Here is an 18,940-nt window from a genome sequence, read left to right on the forward strand (position 1 = left end):
TTTTTCTCTCGGCTGTATCCTGTAGGTTCATTGTAATTCCTACAGGATCATCCTGTAGGTTTCTAGAACATCCTGTAGGTTTTTCTGAAATCGCCTGTTTTGAGGCTGAATTGATGGAAAACCTTTAGGAAGTCACCAAAATCCTCCAAAGGGTATCCCACACCATTCAACCATATTCTAACCCTTCCATCCAACCTCCAACATCCTTAATTCACCCGCCACATAACCAAAATAAATTAGTTTTCATACTTGATCTTGCATGAGAAGACAAAAAGACAAAAACAAATTTATTTTAGTCCCTTTACTTGCACATTAGTGATGTTGGATGCTTCTTACTTCCACGCTTAAATAGTACATTTGGTTCATGATAATTTAAAATTATTTCAAAGCATAGTTTCTTGGTAGTTAATTAGGAAATGGTCTGATTTAGCATTGAATTTTCGTCTCTTTCCTTGTACTTTCTTTCTTGCAATAGGTTAAGGTTCCATTTCGAACCTTTCATTTTCTGCAATTAGTTTAGTATTTGACTTTAGTACATGCACTCCATTACATCATGACAGCAAAGGAAGGACACATTGTATGTCGCACATATAGTGTCGACACTTCTTAAGTTTGTACGAACCTCGGGTTGGTAATTAAAGTTAACAGCCTTAGGAGTTGCAACATTCTTGTTGCAATACCGAGGCTCATCAGTCAGAATTTGGAGGCTTCTGTGAGTATTATCTTTCTTCCCAATCCCTCTTTTCTTGCACCACACACAATTTCCAATGTTTATTGGCCTAAACAATGAAATGCGCATCTCCGAAAAAGACCGACAATAAAATTTGGTCAAAACCATCTTCCTTCCTCTAAACCAAATGTTGGGGGCCTTTGCATGTTGTAAGGTTTCATGTTCGAGATATGAGGTTTGTAGTGTTAGAAGGTGAGAAAGATGTATCTAACTATTTTGATGGGATTTTTTACAGAATCCTAATCCAGGAGCTAGAATCAACATAAAGTTGGTCTCTAAAGTTGGAGATGGAGTGATAGCAAGTGGTGTAGTAAAGGGCCATGCAAATCATGTATTTATTTCAGGACATGATGGTGGTACTGGAGCATCTCACTAGACAGGAATAAAAAATGTTGTGTTGCATGGGAACTTGGGCTAGCAGAGACTCAATAGAGATTGGTGGCTAATGACTTGCATGGTCATACAGTTCTACAAATAGATGGTCAACTAAAAACAGGAAGAGATGTTGTCATAGTTTCTCTCCTTGGTGCAAAAGAGTTTGATTTTAGTACATCACCCCTTATCAGTCTAGTTTGCATCATGATGCACAAATGTCACAAAAGCACATGTTTGGTTGGTATTGCTACTCAAGATCCTATTTTAAGGGAAAAATTTGCAGGAGAACTAGAACATGTCATTAATTTCTTCTTCATGCTTGCTAAAGAGGTTTGTGAACTTATGTTTGAGATGGGTTTCAAAATTGTAAAGGAGATGGTCGACCATGCAGATATGCTAGATATGGATAAATAGGTTATAGGAAGTAATGAGAAGCTTTAAAATATCAATATTTCTTTGCTACTTCGGCCTGTAGTGGAGATTTGCCTAGAAGTTGCTCAATATTGTGTTCAGGCCCAAGATTATGGTCTAGATATGGCCTTGGACCAAGAGATGATCATGATTTCAAAGGAAGCTCTAGAGAAAGGTATACCTACTTACATGGAGATGCCCATAAGGAATGTCAATAGAGATTTTGGTACAATTCCTAGCCATGAAGTTACAAAAAGATACAATATGATAGGTTTTCCCACATACATGATTCTTGTAAAATAACAAGCAGTGCAGGTCAGATCCTTGGGGAATTCCTTTGTTAAGGTGTTACCCTAGAGTTGGAAGGGGACATAAGTGATTATGTTTGTAAGGGTTTATCAGGAGACAAGATCGTGGTTTACCCTCCTAGAAGAAGCTAGTTTGATCCTAAAGAAAACATTGTCATTGGGAATGTTTCTCTATATGGGGAAACAAGTGGAGAAGCGTACTTCAATGGCATGGTAGCAGAGAGGTTTTGTGTGAGGAATTCAGGTGTGAAAGAAGTGGTTGAAGGAGCAGGAGATGATGGATGTGAATACATGGTTGGTGGAATTGTGGTCATCTTGGGAGAAATTAGGAGGAATTTTGTAGTTGGAATGAGTGGAGGTATTTCCTATGCTCTTAATGTTGATGGAAATTTTGATTCAAGATGCAATCTCGAGTTGGTAGACCTTGAAAATGTTGAAGAGGAAGATGATTTCATGACACTGAAGATGATGATACAATAGTACCAAAATCACTCTAACAGTTAGTTGGCAAGAGAAGTCCTTGCTGATTTTGAATCTTTCCTCCCAAAGTTTGTGAAAGTATTCCCACGATACTATAAAAGAGTGTTCCAAGAAATGAAGGCTAGGAATATTGTGAAGGAAGTAGAGGAGGCTGACTGGATGAAGAAATATGCCTTTAAGGAATTGAAGAGGATGGAAAAACTTGCTTCAAATCAACATAAAAAAATGACAGGGCTTACAAGGTACATTTTCACGTAGTTCAACTCATTTTTTGTTTATTTTAATTTCAATTGTATCATCATAAAATATTGAATCCACCGTATAAAATCCTCGACTCTTTCAAATGATGTGACAATGTCATCAAATATTAAGCTGTATAAATGTTGAGTGTGATGGCTTGGTCATGGGGCTAACATTTCTATCTAGTTTGCAACAAAATGAATAGAAAGTGGTGGTACAAATACATAGAAAATTGGTTTTCTAATGTATGAGTGAGATTCTTGCATATAGAGATGTTGTAACACAGATGAATGATTGGAAAGAAGTGGTTGAGGAAAACAAGCCAGGGCCACTACTGAAGACACAATCAGCTAGGTGTATGAATTGTGGAACCCACTTTTGTCATCAATTTAAAGTCGAAACATCATTTATTTGCCGTGAATTATTTATTAAAATAACAACTGAAACATAATGTAGTCTTACAATTCAAACTTCATATGTTATAACTTATATTCATTGTTTGAGTGTTTTCCTTTTTGTATATTGCAAAGCTTCTTAATTACATTCCTTGTTCATGTATATTTTTGTTTTGATAGATTGTACACTTGTTTGTATTCTGAACATGTGAAACTTTTTCCTCCATGTAGGATAATAGTGGATGTCCTCTTGGGAACAAAATACCTCAGTGGAATGAATTAGTGCACCAAGGGCGTTGGTGAGAAGCATTGGACTAATTGTTGGAAACAAATAATTTTCCAGAATTCACTGGATGTGTATGCCTTGCCCCTTGTGAAGGTTTGTGTGTACTAGGAATAATTGAAAATCTATCATTGATAAAGATTTCGAAGAAGGTTATATGGTTCCACGTCCACTTGAGAAGAGGACAGGGTATGTGTCTTTCCTTTATAATTATTAATGTCATTCTTATGATTCTTATTATTTTGAAAATAATATGTTTGTTTTCTATGATGTGGTGAACTAGATCTTGATATGGATGGGTCATTGGGTGTAGGAAGAAATTTGTTATAGTGGGCAGTGGGCCAGCTAGTTTGGTTGTTGCTGATCAACTTAATAAATCTCATGGGCACTCTGTCACTATTTATGAATGCACTGATAAAATTGGAGGTCTGACGATGTATGGAGTTCCTAATATGAAAAAAAAAATTCGTGTTATCGAATGACATGTTGATCTGATGGTAGAGGAAGGTGTTAATTTTGTTATGAAAGAAAATGTAGGATTTGACTCTCTTTTCTCTATGGAGAAGCTTCACGCTCAAAATGACGTTCTTCTTTTGGTATGTGATGCAACAAAACCAAGGTACACTTTATTAATTTGATTTTAATTTAGAATTTTCCCATAGGAGTCAAGGCCCTTGTTGTATAGTCTTAATTTATTATATATATAAATTGAATGGGTCTTCCTATGCCTGGCCATGAATTAATGGGAATACATTTTTCTATGGAGTTCCCTCATTCAAATACCAAAAGTTTGTTGGACAATGGATTGCAAGATAGAAATTTTGTTTCTGCAAAAGGGAAAAGGATGGTTGTCATTAGAGGAGGAGACACTGGAACTGATTGTATAACAACAACCATAAGACATGGATGTAGAAATGTTGTGAATTTGGAGCTCCTTCCACAACCCCCAAATTCTCGTGCTCTTGGGAATATTTGGCCTTAGGCTTGTCTTTATTCATCTTCATCTAAATAAAAATTAGCTATCTATTATTTTCTAGCATGTTGTATCCTAGTACAATTCCATGATTATGGGTCTTTGTTCACTTTTTGGTAGTGGCCTAAGGTTTTCTGAGTAGATTATGGCCACCAAGAAGCTATTACCAAGTTTGGTAAAGATCCCAAGTCATATGAAGTGTTGACAAAAATGTTTATAGATGATGACAATGGAAATGATAAAGGGCTTGAATTGATCAAGGTCAAATGGGAAAAAGATGAGAGTGGAAAGTTCCAGTTGAAAGAGATGGAGGGCACAAAGGAGATTATAGAAGCAAAACTTGTTTTCTTAGCAATGGGATTTCTTGGACTAGAACAGGTAAGCTATATTTTTCTAAGCATCAAAGTTGCTACTAAGGTGATATAAAACTTTAAATTTTTATTGATAAGAACAATGTAACGATTCAGGTCCAATCTAAATTTAGTTGACAACATTCATTGTTGGACTATGTTTTCTTCTTTGGAAAATTGAGTAATTTAGTGATATTACAACCTTCCCAATCCATAACATTGAATACACATATTTTCAACATTTATATTCTATGTCTAAAAGATATTGGACATACACACCATATTTTCTAGAATTTCTCCATTTACCTCCTTACTCTAATTTTATTTTTTATTTGGTTTGATAGATTATTGCAAAGAAGCTTGATATAGAAAGGGATCACAGGTAAAATTTCAAAGCCAACTTCAGTGATTTTTTAACAAGTTTTGATGGTGTTTTTGTTGTTGGTGACTATAGATGTGGATAATCACTAGTTGTTTGGGCCATTGCTGAAGCAAGACCAACAACTGCCCAGATAAATAAATTTGTGATGAAGGAATACCAGTTGATCAAAACTTGTAAGATAGAGTGGAGGACAAGGATAAACACCCAATGTTCACTTTCAAAACATAAGTGCCCCCTAGGAAACTTGTTGTAGAAAGTCATAATCCCATAAATAATGGCAACAACGTGCCGAATAGGCCACTCACATGCATGTTTATTGAAGTTGTGAAAGGAATCAAAGGTCGAGTGCTCTGCTTTGAATGTCTCACATTTCTATTCATTAATGCTAATAAGGAGGGTAATTTGGAAGCATTAGTTCCCTTGTCAAGGGCCTTTGTGATGGAAAAAGGGTCTATATAAGATATTTTAGTCCCAGTGAACATTTCATCATTTGCATTTGTATCCCATTTTCTACCTATGTATGATGGCTATGATGTTGATGTTTGAAATAATAATTATTCCCTTGGAGGAGTGCAAATGCAATTTCCTAGCCCTTTTTCTTGAGATGGCGCTTGAATTTTCTCTTAGGATTTTGCATGGTGCTATTTGTTTAGTGGTGCAGAAGGAGAAATGAATCTTCATGTATGGAGGTAATTGACAGGAGAAACTTGTAAAAATTATTTAAACAATGGATAACTTTTCTGTTTGAAGACAAATCCAAGAAGGACTCAAGATGTGCATGAACATAATTCCTTGTCCTACAACCATTGTGCATTTGTATCCCATTTTCTACCTATGTACGCTGGCTATGATGTTGATGTTTGAAATAATAATTATTCCCTTGGAGGAGTGCAAATGCAATTTCCTAGCCCTTTTTCTTGAGATGGCGCTTGAATTTTCTCTTAGGATTTTGCATGGTGCTATTTGTTTAGTGGTGCAGAAGGAGAAATGAATCTTCTTGTATGGAGGTAGTTGACAGGAGAAACTTATAAAAATTATTTAAACAATGGATAACTTCTCTGTTTGAATGACAAATCCAAGAAGGACTCAAGATGTGCATGAACATAACTCCTGGTCCTACAACCATTGTGCAGGTTTGGTTTTTTTCTATTTTTTGATCTGTTCTTTTCTAGTATACTATTTGATTTGTTTTTTTAGTAACTTTCTTGGAAAAAAATACAGGGATGTCGAGGCACACATTGCAATATTGTTGTTTTTGGGTTCTTGGATTGCAAAATCAACAGATGGCTTTGTACATGATGTTTCTCTTTTCTTTGCTATGAGACTTAAAGAGAAGGAAAATTTATGAAGAGCACACCTTCGTAGTTTGAAATTAGCATGCCAGAACTCAAAGATTTTGATATGGGTAAATATTGTGGTCTAGCTCTAATGGTTCAAAAGTTTCAAGTTATAAATGATCTTATAGCTTTAAATATTTTGTTTTAAATGAAATATTCCCATCTTGAAATTTCTTTTGAAGATGGTATTAATTGAATTAATTGCTTTGTATTTTTCAACCAGATGATACCTTTGGTGGAGCCATTGATGCAACTTGCTAAAAGTGGCTCTTCTAAGCCTGCACAAAGACTAGAGGGAATGTATGCTCTACTTTTTGTAGCAAAGATTTCGAATGTGGATATGGAAGCTAGTTACTGACATATTTCTCATACAAGGCCTTTCCTTTCTATCCATAAAATGGAGAGACAGATAGTCACCCATGTTCATAGGAATCATTAGATGTAAATTAACTATACAAAAGATTGCAAATAATAGAAATATGTCAATATTGGGATTTTATTCTTATCTAAATGTGGCAATGGTTTGTTGTACTAAGGAGATCTATTTGGTTTTCCACTACTATGTGAAGTCACAACTAGACTCTTATGTCTCAAGGGTTACCGTCATTGTTGAATTTTACTTAGCAGCTCATGCCTATGCTTGGAAGTGATCCTAACATACCCCTTTTTAAGAGTCTACTATATCATATCTTTGTTAGGATATTCTGACACATAGGATATAGTTAAGTTCAACTTGGTCTAGTATAGAGTTAGGTTAGAGTTAGGTAAAGTGTGTTTCTTTATCGTTGTACATTTTGTAACTTACAATCCGACGGTCACGATATGTAGTGATCCGACGGTTCACTCTCACCTCGGTATTACCGACACTTGATCCGTGGCTTGACACCCGATTGGTCCATGAGTTCTATTTAAAGCGCATGGAGGGTCATTGTTCGGGTAATCCGTGCATGAGAGAAGCTTATGTAAATTTTCATTCTTTGATTAATAAATTGCCTGTAGTACCCACGTTGGGACAGGTCGTGGACTGTTTCCCTCCTTGCACTTTGAGGGTTTTAACCACGTCAAAAATACTGGTGTATTGATTTGAGATCTGGTTGTGAGCGGTGTCCTTTTGGTATTCTTTCTGAGGAACTTACCCTGTAAATTCCTACATGGTATCAGAGCTATTTGAGGGCCGCGTCCATTGGTGATCCAAATCTGAAGCCGGTAGAACTGCATGCGGCTGTCGTTTCCTAGATCTGATGTTTCTGACTGCTTTCGGGCCGAGAGGACTGCTCTGTTGCGTTCGGAGCATCTGTTCCAATGAGGAACCCCTTTCGTTTCACGCGAAAAGGTTTACGGTAGCCCTAGCTGCGTCATTTTTCAGATCGGGAGGTATACAGTGTTTTTTTGCAGTTTACTGTTATTTTCTCTCTGCTTATTTCGGTCTCAGTTTATTTACCATTTTTTTTAACCGGATCTATACCTTTCATTTCTGCGTATGCTCTTTGCCCTGCGGCTCTGTGCGATCTGGGCAAATCAGAAACAGAAAGGAAGGATTTTTCTCATGCGTATGCTCTTTTCCCTGCACCTTAGTGTGATCTCGGAAAATCAGAAACATTGAGAAAAATATTTAGTTTTTCGGCTAAAGCTAACTTTGAGATTTTTTTTTTTAAATTTCTAGTTTTTTTGGCTAAAGCTAACTTCGAGCCGCAAGGTTCGTTTTTCTTTGCATATTCGTATTGGGTTTTGTGTTTTGTAGGGAAAAAGAGCTTTCTCAAGGCAAGCACGCAAACCAAGGCCCCCCCCCCTCTCTCTCTCTCTCTCTCTCTCTCTCTCTCTCTCTCTCTCAAATTTTTTGTATAGATCAATTGGTTCAAAGCTATTTTAAGAGAGTAGAGGTCTTAGGTTCAAGTCTCCATTTTGTGGGGGCGGATTTTTTTTCATTCCTGCACATTCGCGCACTTTGCCAGCAACGTCAACAATTGTTTTTTCAAAAAGCCATAACTTCTTCATCCGGAAGCCTTTTTCAGAGCCGTTTTTTTTAAAACCGCCTATTTTTTCGAGATCTATCCATTGGAACACTTACTTTCTGTATCTTCAGCTTCAGTTTTTTTTTTTTTTTTAAATGGAAAGTCCATGCCAAGTCATTCTTGATAGCACTAACTACTTCCAATGGGTAGCCTACATGGGAGATTTACTTAGAAGTAAAGGTCTCTACAGAATAGCCACAGACCAAGAGAAGAAACCAAAAGATGAAGACAAGGCGGCAAAATAGACAAGATCAAGCACGTGGTTTGATAGGGATGTCTGTTTCTCCTGATCTTAGATTCCACATTGCAGAACTTGAGACTCCTCATGAAGCATTAGAAAAACTTGCTAAAGTTTTTGGAATTAAAAATGAAATTAGAGCCCATCAACTTGAAAATGAGCTGCTTACTTTGGATCCTAATAATTTTTCTTGCATTGAAGATTTCTTGTCCAAATTCAAGACCCTTAGATATCTCTTGGAAGGTGTTAAAGTTAAGAAAGAAGATGGTAACCTCATTTATTCCATCCTTACTAAGTTGGGACCAGCCTACTCTGTATTTGTTTCCACTTTCCATTCTACAAGGGAAGCTTTCATTTGTCAAGGACAAGAATACAAGGCCCCTTCCTTTGACTCCTTTTGTGATTCCTTAATAAGAGAACAAGAAAAACTCTTACACCTTGGTCTTCTTAATCTTGGAAACTCTTCCACGAAAGTGTTAGCCGCCCAGCAGCAACCAAATTCAAAGAATCCTAAGAAGTCATATCCTCAAAAGAATGGTCCTAAACCATCTCAGCCTCAAAATGAAAGATCATTTCAGCAAAATGATAAGACTAATAAAAACAAATGGAAGAAGTCTGATAGACATTGTAACTTTTGTAATCGAGATGGCCACTTAGAATCTAAATGCTTTAAGAAGATGGAAGCCTTGGAAGCCGCAATGAAGAAACATAACATCCATGTGGAGCCTACTTCAACTTCAACTTCCGGAATGGCACTTTCTGCATGTCATTATCAATCATCTCAGTCTGGTTATGCATTAAATGTATCTTCTTCTTCTTCTCATTCTCATGAGTGGCTCATTGATTCTGGAGCCTCTTGTCACATGGCCAAAAATCAAGCCATGTTTTCTTCTTTAAATGATTGTAACACCAAAAATATATATATTGGTGATGATAGATCTCTTAATGTTGTAGGGACTGGAACTGTTCATCTAGACAATGGTCAGTTTAATGATGTATTATGTGTTCCAACCTTATCCTGCAACCTTCTATCTGTCTATCAGATAACTCATTCAGGTGAAGGTAAAATTGTTGAATTTTCACCTCATGATGTTGTAATCAAGGATCTAAAAGATCCTAAACAGATTCTAGCTACTGGTCTTGCTGATGATTCCAAAAGGTTGTATAAGTTTCACAACTTTGGGTCATCAAATCTTCCCTCAGTATTTGTTGCTCATAATGATGAAGTGAGCAAACTTTGGCATGAGCGATTTGGTCACTTAAACTATCACTCCCTTCAGCATCTATGTAAAGAAAATATGGTGACAGGTCTTCCTATGGTATCTTGCAGAGATGGTGTTTGTTCCGGATGTGTACTCGGAAAACATCATCGGGACAGTTTTGACAAACGTGCCTCTTGGCACGCCTCAGCCCCTTTACAGCTTGTGCACAGTGATTTATGTGGTCCTCTTCCTGTTGCTTCATTCTCTGGCTGCAAGTACTTCTTAACTTTCATTGATGATTTCTCCAGACGCACTTGGGTATACTTCTTAAAACTCAAGAGTGAAGTATTTAACACTTTTTTGGCCTTCAAAGCCTTTGTTGAAAAACAATCTGGACATCAAATTCTTAAGCTAAGAACTGATAATGGTGGAGAATATGTTAAAAACACATTCATCAACTTTTGCACCGAAAATGGAATTCAAATGCAACATACTGTTCCATACACTCCACAACAAAATGGTGTAGCTGAAAGGAAAAATCGCACCTTAAAGGAAATGGCTAATTGTATGCTGCAATCTAAAGGACTCAGTCTTAGTTTTTGGGCCGAAGCAATTAATTGTGCAAATTATATAATCAATCGCACTCCTACTAAGGTTCTAGAGAATATCACTCCAGAAGAAGCTTGGAGTTCCATTAAACCAGATGTAAGTCACTTTCGTGTGTTTGGAAGTGAAGCATGGGCCCATATTCCAGATGAAAAGCATAAAGCTTTAGAACCTAAGAGTGAGAAATGTACTTTTGTTGGATATTCTGAAGATGTAAAAGGTTATAGACTTATTCCATTTAAGTCCAAAAATGTTATCATTAGAAGAGATGTAAAATTTGATGAAACTAAATCGGCCTGCGAGCCTAGTCGGCGGATGTGCCACCTCTTCCTATCTCTTCTACTTTTGAAAACATTTCTTCTTCAGATGATGAAAGCGAGGATGATAATCCTCCCCCACCTTCTCAGGATCCTCAACTTCCAAGATGGGTCCGTGCTACTCGGGATGCAGCAGGTGATCTTGCCGGTGATCCTACAAATCAACGACGTACACGTTCTCAGTTTGAAAGAGCCTCTTCTTTACTGGCTCAACCTCCAGTAAATCATGATCCTGACACTTTTGCAGAAGCTTCAGGCCATCCACATTGGGAAGCAGCTATGAATGAAGAATATCATTCATTGATGACAAATGATACATGGGATCTTGTTCCTCTACCAAAGGGACGCAAACTTGTTAGATGTAAATGGCTTTACAGAACCAAGTATGGACCAGATGGGAAAGTTGATAAACATAAAGCTCGTCTCGTTGCTAAGGGCTTTTCACAGGTTGAAGGCATTGACTACACTGAAACCTTCTCCCCTGTTGCCAAAATGAACTCTATCCGCCTTGTTCTTTCCCTTGCTGCCTCTTTAAAATGGGAAGTCCATCAGATGGATGTTAAATCTGCATTCTTGCATGGGGACTTGCAGGAAGAAATCTATATGGAACAACCCATTGGCTTCATACAAACAGACTCCAGCCTTGTTTGTCGACTTAAGAAATCCCTTTATGGCCTCAAGCAAGCTCCTCGGGCTTGGTATGCCAAAATGGATAGCTTTCTTTTAGAATCTGGCTTTTCTAGGTGTCATTCTGACAATACTGTCTACACCAAGAAAGTGGGCAACTCTCTTATCATCCTTGTTCTTTATGTTGATGATCTTATTCTTACTGGTAGTGATCCCAACCTTATAAACCATGTGAAGTCCAGCCTTAAAAAGAAATTTGAAATGACAGACTTAGGACACTTACACTATTTTCTTGGTCTTCAAGTCTTGCAATCCCAAGAGGGTATTTTCCTTTCCCAGTCCAAGTATGCTTGTGATATTCTTCGTCATTTTCACATGGAAGACTGTAAGCCAGCCCCTTCTCCCTTTCAGTCTGGAGTCAAACTTTCAGTCTCTTGTACTTCTCCTGAAGTTGATGCTACCTTATACCGTCAACTTGTCGGAAAACTCTTGTATTTAACCCATACTCGTCCTGATCTTTCCTTTGTTGTTGGCCTTGTTGCTCGTTTTATGAAAAACCCCCGTGAAAGTCATTGGAAAGCAGCTAAAAGAATACTTCGTTATGTTCGAGGTACAGTACAGTTTGGGATTCATTACAGTGCTAAAGCAGCTCCTCTGTTAGTTGGTTTCACTGATTCTGATTGGGCTGGTGACCCTGATGATCGGAAGTCTACTGCCGGTTATGTCTTCACTCTTGGTTCAGGACCTATTACATGGGCTTGTAAGAAACAGGCTGCCATTTCTCTTTCGTCAGCAGAAGCAGAGTATCGTGGTGCCGTGGAAGCTAGTAAGGAAGCCTTGTGGCTTCGTCAGATCCTATCAGAGTTTGGCTTTGAGCAGCAGCATCCAACCACACTTTGGTGTGATAATCAAAGTGCCATTCAGCTATGCAAAGATCCAGTCCAGCATCAGTGCAGCAAACACATTGAACTACACATGCACTTCATCAGAAAGCTCATTCATGACCATTTTCTTGAAGTGCAATATTGTCCAACAGATGATCAGGTTGCAGACATCTTCACAAAGGCTCTCACAGAGGCGAAGTTCACTAAACTTCGATATATGCTTGGAGTTCAGGAAGTTGTCACTAAGGGGGGATAGGCTCTAGTGCCTCCTTCCTTCTCCTATTGTGTCATATTTGTAAATCCTTCAATCCTATCCCAAGTTGTTCTTAAGGGGGGATGTTAGGATATTCCGACACATAGGATATAGTTAAGTTCAACTTGGTCTAGTATAGAGTTAGGTTAGAGTTAGGTAAAGTGTGTTTCTTTACCGTTGTACATTTTGTAACTTACAATCCGACGGTCACGATATGTAGTGATCCGACGGTTCACTCTCACCTCGGTATTACCAACACTTGATCCGTGGCTTGACACCCGATTGGTCCATGAGTTCTATTTAAAGCGCATGGAGGGTCATTGTTCGGGTAATCTGTGCATGAGAGAAGCTTATGTAAATTTTCATTCTTTGATTAATAAATTGCCTGTAGTACCCACGTTGGGACAGGCCGTGGACTGTTTCCCTCCTTGCACTTTGAGGGTTTTAACCACGTCAAAAATACTGGTGTATTGATTTGAGATCTGGTTGTGAGCGGTGTCCTTTTGGTATTCTTTCTGAGGAACTTACCCTGTAAATTCCTACAATCTTCATTACCTTCCTCTGTATAAATTATGTTTAATCCTTATGATAGCATATGTTGTGCATCTTATTAGTATGTGTGTATCTTATAAATGTAAAATAAATGAGGTATTCTCCATTCTCCAACCCTGTATTGATTGTTCCTATTTTCACCTTCAATGCAAACAAGCATTGATCCCATGTGATCATCAACTTTCTTCTCCATGATAGTGTTGTTCTAGGATGTATAATGCATTAATGCATCCTTATGTATGTTTTCTTGCATATGAGAGAGAGAGAGAGAGAGATAAAGAGAGATGTGAACATTGGTATTTGTTGCTTTTAGGAGTTGCATGACTACCGAGCTTCCATGTCTGCGTTGGGAGTGGAGGAGAGAGGTAGCTCCCAAAGTGGTATTCTTAGAAAGGTGTGCATATCAATCCTTTTCTATTATTTTTGTGTCATATTTGTTTTGAGGTTATGCTTACCTTGTGGAAATGGAAAATATTCGATGTTTTAAGTTTGTAGTAGTTCAGGGTTTTCCTCTAATTTAATGTCTTTATACATTTGAAGTCATCATTGTAGTTGGTCTGATTAATAGATTATTGACTACATAAATTGCCTATGATTTTTGATATTATAGGTATAGAGATGATTCTTAGCATTGAGGTGGTGAAAGTTGAAATTTCCACCAAAACGTACAACTTTCAATTACGCCACTTTGATCATTGAAATAGGTTCCACTTTAAACTCTATTTGAATTTATATATTTTTTCAATATATTAATAATAAGAAATTGTTATACAATTTTTAAAATAATATTTTTATTAAAATTATCTGTGTAGAACCAATTGGTTTTCAAGTTACTTATATTTTTATTCATTTAATTAAATTGCTTACTTCATATTTTATTCGTCTAAGATATATTAATTGTTTTTATCTTTTTATTAAACTTATTATAACAAGAGCTAGGTGGTGGCAATGTGCAAAAATAAAAGCAGTGACATTGCCACCATGTGGCTCTTGTTTATTATATGTTGTCTTTTTCTTTCCATTTGTTTTCACAAGTTATCGATAGTTTGAGCTTTTTAGCATGTAACTTAGTTGGCATGATTGTGTCTGAGATTTTCTTGAAGGTTGAATACTAAGTTCCTAAGGTGTTCTTTTTATGGTGACATTTTATTTGCTTTGTTTATACATGTCATCTAGCCACATAATGGCCACTATTGCCCAACTGAAGAAAACTTGTTCGAGTTTCTTTCTTTTCTGGGGAAAAATGACATTGACATTGTTGATGTTGAGGTATATGTCATATAAATATTTTATAGTCTACTTTAGTTTATATTATAGTGTTCATCATCTTTCATGTCTTATACTCTACATTGTATCTTTTTTCATTTTCAGAAGAGGAACTCAGTATTGATGGTAAGAAGTAGAAATTGAAGAAAAAGGATAACAATAACACTGGAGCGACAAATGTAGGAAGCGATAGAGAGGATAATCGATCTAGCGATATTCTTAAAGCCAACATCATGCATGAGAGACACATGTACATACTGATCATCAAGTCTTTAGAGTTTGTGAATTCACCTGCAATGCCCTGTAAACACAATGATAATGTTTTAAAGTGATGAAATAATATTTCATGTGTAAATTGTAGTCCAACCAATATTAAGTTGGAAACTGATATTGTAGTACTTGACATTTCTTATAATATAATTTATGTGGTTGAAATTATTCATAGTTGTATTTGATATTATTTAGTATTGTAATTAACATATGTAACTTTGTGTTTTCATATTAGATGAATGTGCACATTGTATCACATTTTCTTAATTTAGTTGCAAAATCATACTAATTAATTTATGTTGATTAATAATGAACACATAAAATCAATCTAAAACTACTAAATTAGTAGTTTATTTTTATTAATAATGAGCACAAATTAAATGAATATACAATGATTAAATTAGTCATTTATAATGATTATTAATGAAAGTAAATGAAATGAATATAAATTACTAAATCAGTTGTTTATATAATGAATATTAAACTACTAAAAAAATATAAATGATTGCTATAAATGATAAATTTGTGATTTGAAATGATGACTAAATTTTGCATATATTTGACTATTCTAATTTATAATATCTTATAACACAGCCGAAATTTAGTCATATTTCTTTGGTCATTAATTGGTTTCAAACAATGACTAAAATTTGCATATATATGACTATTAGTAGCTATTTTACAGTGTCTTATAACACAACCAACATTTTGGTCATTAATTGGTTTTTTTGGGTAATCATTTAGTAGTAAATGTTGTTGTGTATTTGGTTATTAATTGTGCTAATTAATGACTAAATCAATGACTAAATTTATGACGAAATTTATGACTAAATATACTACTATATGATAAAATTGAGACAACCAATTAATGACTAAGCTAAATACAGCTAAACGTTGGTCGCGTTATAAGATACTGTAAATTAGCCACTATTGGTCACCGACTGAAAAATGGTCGTTTATATGCAAATTTTAGTCATTTTTTTAGTAATTAATTAGCCATTTTGTACTAGTGGTAGTTGAGAAGGGACATGGGTCGTAGCCTAGAGAGAAGAAGAACATAGGTGATGGCAGGGGATCGTTGTAGTGTTGGATATGTGGCGAATAGCATTGCAAGAAGGATTATCCATTATACCAGGGTGGCAGACCTCAGATCTATAACGCTTAGGAGGCACATAGATTGGATGTTGGTCACAACATTCCTTTGATTTATGTAGTTGTAGACAATAAGTAGGAAGATCACCAGACATCTATTATTCAGATGGAAGGTAAGCTCGGTGGTCGAGTCATTTCTATTTTGATTGATCCTAGATCTAGTTATAGTTATTTTAATCCTGACATGGTGGATAAGTGTGGCTTGAGAGAAGAAGTGCATGCAGAGTCTTGGTTGGTGGAGTTGGATATAGGTACTAAGAAGAGAGTTCATCATTGGGTAATATATTTTGCATTTGAGATTAATGGTATGTCTACAACAACCCATCTTAATGTACTGCCATTGGGATCATATATTTTTCTTTTGGGTATGGAATAGTTGTATCTTCATAGGACCAAAGTAGATTGTTATGACAAGGCCATTTAGTGGATGGATGATAATGGGGAAAATAGAATCTTGTAGGGAAAGAAGAATCCCACATCAGTGAGGATGGTTATAGCTATGCAAGCTAAGCATAGTTGTGGGAAGGGGAGTGTACTATTTGTAGTCCATAATTCCAGTGACAAGGGTAAGGATGTTGAGGGTGCATAAACATTCAAGTGGCACCATCTATTACAGGAGTTTCAAGATGTGTGTCCAACAAATATTACAGAGTTGTAGGGAAGTTGACTTTTCCATTGATTTGGTACCAGAAGCAGCACCAGCATCAGCTACACCTTACATGATGAGCACACTAGAGTTAGTAGAGTTGAAGTTGAAGTTGAAGGAAATGCTTGATAAGGGAGACATTAGGCCAAGTGTATCACATTGGGGTGCGCCAGTATTGTTCGTAAAGAAGGATGGTACTTTGAGGCTTGCATTGAGTAAAAGTAACTAAACAAGGTGACAATTAAGAACATGTAACCATTGTCAAGGATCGACAACTTGTTTTATTAGTTGAAGGGAGCAGTAGTGTTCTCGAAAATTGGCCTGAGATCAGGTTATCGTTAGGTACACATCAAGGAAGAGGACATCCATAAGATTGATTTCAAGACTAGGTATGGGGACTGTGAGTTTTTCGTGGTTACTTTTTGTTTGACTAATTCCCCACGTACATTTATCTGATTGATGAATAGTTTATTTCTTCCTTATTTGGGCAGCTTTGTGATTGTATTCATTGATGATATATTGATATATTCTAAGAATGAGGAAGAGCATGCCAAACACTTAGCAACAATATTGATATTGCTAAGAGAGCATCAGTTGTATTCCAAGCTTAGCAAGTGCAACTTATTTCAGACAGAGGTACACTACTTGGGACATGTTATTTCCAAGGAAGGCATAACAGTGGATCCAAGTAAGATAAGGGTTATGATGGAGTGGGCGGTTCCTAAGAATGTGGATGAGGTCATATGATTTATGGGGTAGTAGGTTAACACACGAGGTTCATCAAGAATTTCTCACACATTGCATATCATATTTCATCATTGTAAAGAAAAGGTAAGAAATTTGAATGTATAGAGGAATGTGCAACCAATTTTGAGTAGTTCAAGCAGTTGTTGACAAATGCTCCATTTCTTAAGATTGTAGATATGGATAAAGAGTTCGTGTTGTGTAAAAATGCTTGCAAAAGAGGACTTGGTGCAGTCTTGATGCAATAGGGATAGGTGGTATTTTATGAATTAAGGAAACTAAATGAGCATAAGCAAAACTATGTTACACATGATATTGAGTTGGCAGCTATTATTCATGCCTTGAAGATGTGGTGGCATTATCTTCTTGGCATGAGGTTTGTATTGATGAGCGATCATAGTGAGTTGATATGTTCGTTTGACCAACTAAATCTAAATTCTAGGAAGGCTAGGTGGTTGGCGACAATCAATGAGTTTGGCTTCAAGATAAAATAGCTTAAGAGTAAGGAGAACAAGGTTGCATATGCTCTTAGTAGGAGAGTGTAGATGAACCATGTTGCAATTGTGAACTCATATGGGACAAATTTACAAGATTAGATCTTATAGGAACGACAACATGATGACAGGTACATGGAGTTTGGGAAAAATTTATAACAGGGTACAGGTGATAAGCATGTGGACTCTCATCTCACGACAGATGGTTTGGTGAGATTTAGAGAGAGGATATATGTGCCAGATGAAAATGACCTCTATAGGCTTATCTTGAGTGAGTTTCATGTCAATCCATATTCAGGTCACCTAGGATGTCGAAAAATGTTGACAATAGTGAAGAAGTTATACTATTGGCCGAATCTTAAGAAGGAAGTGCTAGAGTTTGTGGCTAGATGTTTAGATTGTTAGCAGGTGAAAGTAGAATGTAAGCATCTAGGTGGGTTTCTTCAACCTATTCTAATTCTAGAATGGAAATTGGATGCAATTTTCATAGATTTCATTACAGGTCTTCCGAGGACATCGAGGTCACATTATTCTATCATGGTTTTGGTCGATAGGTTGAGCAAGGTAGCTCACTTCATTCTAGTGAAGACTACTTATTCAGCTAATTAGGTGGCATAGGTATTCATCAGGGAGATCATGAAATTACATGGTGTTATGAAGAATATTGTGTCAGACAGGGATGATAAGTTCACTTCCCAGTTTTGGAAGGATTTGTTTGCAAGTTTGGGGATAGAGTTGGCCTTCAGTACTGCTTATCATCCACAGATAGATGGATGGACAGAGAGGGTCAATAGGAATCTAGGGGATATGCTAAGGATGTATGTCATGCATCAGCAAAGGAGGTGGGAGGACAACCTTCCATTGGTTAAGTTTTCCTATAACAATGGTTAGCAGGAGTCACTGAGGATAAGTTTGTTTAAGGCACTATATGGGCAGATTTATAATACTCCCATCATCTGGAGTGATCCAATGAATAAGGTACTTATTATATCGGATATGTTGGCAGAAATGGAACAAGAAATTTTGCTTAGAATCTAAAGCTAGTATAGGACAAGAAGAAGAGTTATTGAGAACAACACAAGGCATTTAAGGAGTTTTAGGTTGGGGAGCATGTGTACTTGTGCATCAAGCCCAAGAAGATCTCCTTGAGGCTTGGGCCATGTGCCAATGTGCCTTTCGAGATCCTTGAGAGGATTGGACCATTGACCTATAGACTTGCACTACCTTTGACAGTGAAATTCCATGATTTTTTCCATGTTTCATTACTTAAGAGATATGTAAAGGATGTTGATCATGTTATTGATTGGTTTGTATTGTAGGTGGAAACAAAAAGAGAATTTCAGCTGATACCTCATTGCATATTGCAGAGGAAATAGTTCATGCTCAAGAATACAGAAATCGAGTAGGCTAAAG

At 36.6% G+C, this 18,940-nt stretch overlaps 1 pseudogene; it reads left to right on the forward strand.

The window, feature by feature from the left end:
• Positions 1-2,418: 2,418 nt before the first annotated feature.
• On the forward strand, positions 2,419-5,180 carry LOC149157719 (glutamate synthase [NADH], amyloplastic-like; annotated as a pseudogene).
• The last annotated feature ends 13,760 nt before the right edge of the window (positions 5,181-18,940 follow it).

This window comes from Pinus tabuliformis, chromosome 5_2 (genome assembly GCF_031772625.1).
Source record: "Pinus tabuliformis cultivar Carrire ecotype Pingquan chromosome 5_2, CPIR1, whole genome shotgun sequence".
Lineage (NCBI taxonomy): Eukaryota > Viridiplantae > Streptophyta > Pinopsida > Pinales > Pinaceae > Pinus > Pinus tabuliformis.